The sequence below is a fragment of the Cynara cardunculus genome (assembly GCF_001531365.2).
Source record: "Cynara cardunculus var. scolymus isolate 2C chromosome LG 1, CcrdV1, whole genome shotgun sequence".
In the NCBI taxonomy this organism is placed as follows: domain Eukaryota; kingdom Viridiplantae; phylum Streptophyta; class Magnoliopsida; order Asterales; family Asteraceae; genus Cynara; species Cynara cardunculus.
The window spans coordinates 1,447,860-1,451,872 of NC_037528.1; positions in this window are offsets into that span (position 1 = coordinate 1,447,860).

A 4,013-nucleotide genomic window follows, 5' to 3' on the forward strand; every position below is an offset into this window, starting at 1 on the left:
ACGTCATAATTTATTTTGAAGTATGGCCGCACCCAACTCAGATTTGTAAGGAATATTCTCAATTTAAATTTTAAACTTATTTATAATATTTATAATATTAAATATTAAATTTTCATAAAAAATAGTAATAACGGTTTTACACCGAACCCACTACCGGTGACCGGGAGTACAGTTGCCCGTTTCTCTGTGTCGGCAACGGTGCACAATTTTCTTTGTTTTTTTTAACGTAAAAATATTAAATAAATGCCGTCTATTTTTTAGTTATTAAAAACCGCCCGGTTTCCACTTTAAACCTAAAATATCATGCGCCGGGGTCCACCAACTCTATTCATATTTACGTCTCCCAAAATATTTTATTTTTTAAATGTAATTTTTTATTTTTATTCAATAAAATTTAATTTTCAAATCTGTCTCTTATCACATCATCATGAAAATATTTAAATAATTTTTAATATAAAATCCAAAACTATATCAATTTGTGCACGACAAAATAATTATCACAAAAACTCGTTAGGTTCAAAGCCACTTCAATTATTTGTCTCTATTTATTAACCGAAAGTTACATTTCGATCATTATGACATATATTTTTTATAATTTAAACGTATTTAAATAAATATTATGTTTATATATACATATTTTAAGTTGTTACATTTCATTTTAAATATGAAGAAATTAAATAGAAATGAATTGTAAATCATATAAATAAAAAAACATATTTTAAAATTATAAGAATAAAAGAGGTGATAAAAATCGTAATTTCAAAACTATGAAGACTAAAATAAAAAAGTTTTAACAAACTACAGGGACTAAAAATGTAATTTACTTAAGTTTTTGTCTTTTAAATCATCAATTATATGATGCCACGTGGCAAGGAATTTAAAAACAATCGATTCTCCTCTCTTCCTTCCCTCATCTACCGACGGGATGAACCCCTTCGTCAACTACCGCAACCGTAGGCGTTCCAAACTTACCTCAACCTACCCATCAACACCCCCTCCGCCCCCGCCCCTTTCCTGCACCACCGCTGGCCACCTATCGAAAGTGATGATCCAATGGCGCTTGCTGTTGAGTGCTAGATATCAGAATGATTCAAGTCCGATTCTCCCATTGTTTATGATAAATGAAATCAAGGGTATTGCTTACTGAATTCTGATACCATTTGAAAAAGGCCAAACCGGCTATAAATACAAGGAAAGAAAAACAACTGAATAACAACTATAGCTAAGAAAAAGGAAAAATACTGGAATAGCTTAAGACTCGGTATTATCACGTGGGTAGAGCACCACTTGACTTGCCCCAGTCAGCTTTATTTGAATTCTTCAACCTTCAACTGAAATACTCCATCAAACCCTCCCTCAAACATGACTAGGCTTCTATGTCTTGTTTGCTTTTAAGAGAACACACACCAAGTCTTGCTCTTAGCCTTTCAAAGTTATCACGATGCAGAGGCTTAGTAAGGATGTCTGCTACCTGTTCTTTAGTTTCAACATACTCCAAGCTGACAGTTCCCTTGCTAACAAGGTCTCTTAGGAAGTGAAGTCTGACTTCAATATGTTTGCATCTGCCATGAAAAACAAGATTTTTGGACAACTGAATAGCTGATGTGTTGTCACATTTTATAACACTTCCTCCTTTCTGCTGTACACCCAGTTCTTCTAAGAGTTCTCGAACCCAGATCACTTGACACACACATGATGCCGCTGCCACATATTCTGCTTCTATCGATGACAGAGCAACAATACTTTGCTTCTTTGACGACCATGAAATTGCCGCTTCGTCCCATAACACTGTGAATCCAGAAGTGCTTTTCCGGTCAGTAAGATCACCGGCATAGTCACTATCAGTGAAAACTTCCAGCTTTCCTTTTCCTCCTCTTTTGTACCAAATTCCGTAATCCATGGTTCCTTGAATATACCTCATTACCCGTTTAGCTGCTGCAAAGTGTGCTTCAGTTGGTTTCGACATGAAACGACTTATGAAACTCACCACAAATTGTATGTCGGGTCGTGTGGTGGTAAGGTACATCAAGCTTCCAACCAGTTGTTTAAATAACGTTTCATCCACCGGTTCACCGTCATCGTGTCTTAGTCTGCATCCAAGAACCATGGGATTGACAACTGCATTACATTCCTCCATCTTGAAACGTGTTAGCATTTCAGCTGCATACTTCCTTTGGGAAATGTGAATACCTGCTGGGTTTTGTATGACCTCAATTCCCAGGAAGTACCTCATTTTTCCCAAATCGGTCATCTCAAACTCAGCTTTCATAGAAACCTTGAAATCTTCCATCAGCTTCTCATCATTTCCTGTAAAGAGCAAATCATCTACATATATGTTCACAAAAAGTAGTTTATTTCCTGCTTGCCTTTTTATAAACAATGTATGTTCTGATTTGCTCCTTATGAACCCTTCATTGACGAAATAAGCTTCAATGCGGCTGTACCAAGCTCTAGGGGCTTGTTTGAGCCCGTACAAGGCCTTTTGGAGCTTATACACCTTATGTTCGCTATTCTTCACTACATAACCTTGCGGCTGTTAGACGTACACGTTTTCTTGCAATGTTCCATGGAGAAATGCGGATTTTACATCCATTTGATAAATGCTCCAGCCCTTTTGCGCTGCTAGAGCAAGCATCAAACGAATCGTATCCATTCTTGCTACCGGCGCATATACTTCCATGTAATCAACTCCGAATTCCTGACCGTAGTGTAACGCCCCCAGAACCCCGTAGCAAGATATTGTCCGCTTTGACTAACCCGCACCTAACCGGTCACGGTAGTCGCACGGTTTTCTTCTGGCGTGGGCATGAACCGAARTTCGTATCCCACCCAAAACCGGTCTTGCTAAGTGAGGYATCCACACCCTTATAAGGAGTGCTTTATTCTCCTCACCAACCGATGTGGGACGGGTTGTTACACCCTCCCCCCGTTAGGATACAACGTCCTCGTTGGGCCACATCGATCCGGGTCTGGCTCTGATACCATTTGTAACGCCCCCAGAATCCCGTAGCAAGATATTGTCCGCTTTGACTAACCCGCACCTAACCGGTCACGGTAGTCGCACGGTTTTCTTCTGGCGTGGGCATGAACCGAAGTTCGTATCCCACCCAAAACCGGTCTTGCTAAGTGAGGCATCCACACCCTTATAAGGAGTGCTTTATTCTCCTCACCAACCGATGTGGGACGGGTTGTTACACGTAGCCCCTAACCACCAGTCTCGCTTTGTGCTTGTCAATTTCGCCCCTTTCGTTCAACTTGGTTTTAAATACCCACTTCACACCAATGCATTTGGCATCCTTCGGCAGCTCAACCAGACACCAGGTCTGATTTTTTTCAATCATCTCGATTTCACGATCCATTGCTATCTTCCACTTGGATTCTTTGACTGCTTCCTCATAGTGAACTGGATCGTGATGGACTATCTCCATTGCATTTAATTCGTCCAAATCTGAGTCTAAGTCGTCACCGGTGACGTAGTCTTGAAGATAGCTGGGAGTTTTGCGCTGTCTACCCTCCCTTACTGATGTAGAACTAGGAACCGGTTCCGTTGTCGGCTGATACGGCTCCACCAAATCTTGTGTTTCAGTACCATGTTCATCGATGAGAATGTAATCCTCATCAATGAAATCATAGTTTCCCCATGTCAGTTCTTCTTTTACGGTCTGCACCTCCTTTCTTTGATTCCAATTCCAGCCTTTGTGCTCTTCAAATATCACGTCTTTGCTTATTATCACCTTCATGGTTTCTGGATTAATAAGTCTATAAGCCTTTGACTCTTCGCTTACACCTGTCAAAACACAAACACAACTCTTGTTGCCTAGTTTAGTTCGTTTATCCTTAGGCACATGTACATGAGCCAGACATCCCCAAATTCAGAAATGATTGACTGTTGGCTTCAAACCGCTCCAGGCTTCTTGTGGAGTAACGTCTGAAAGTGCTTTGGTTGTGCTTCTGTTTAACACATAAAAACTCCAAGCTGTTGCTTCTGCCCAAAAAATCTTCGGCATGTTTTT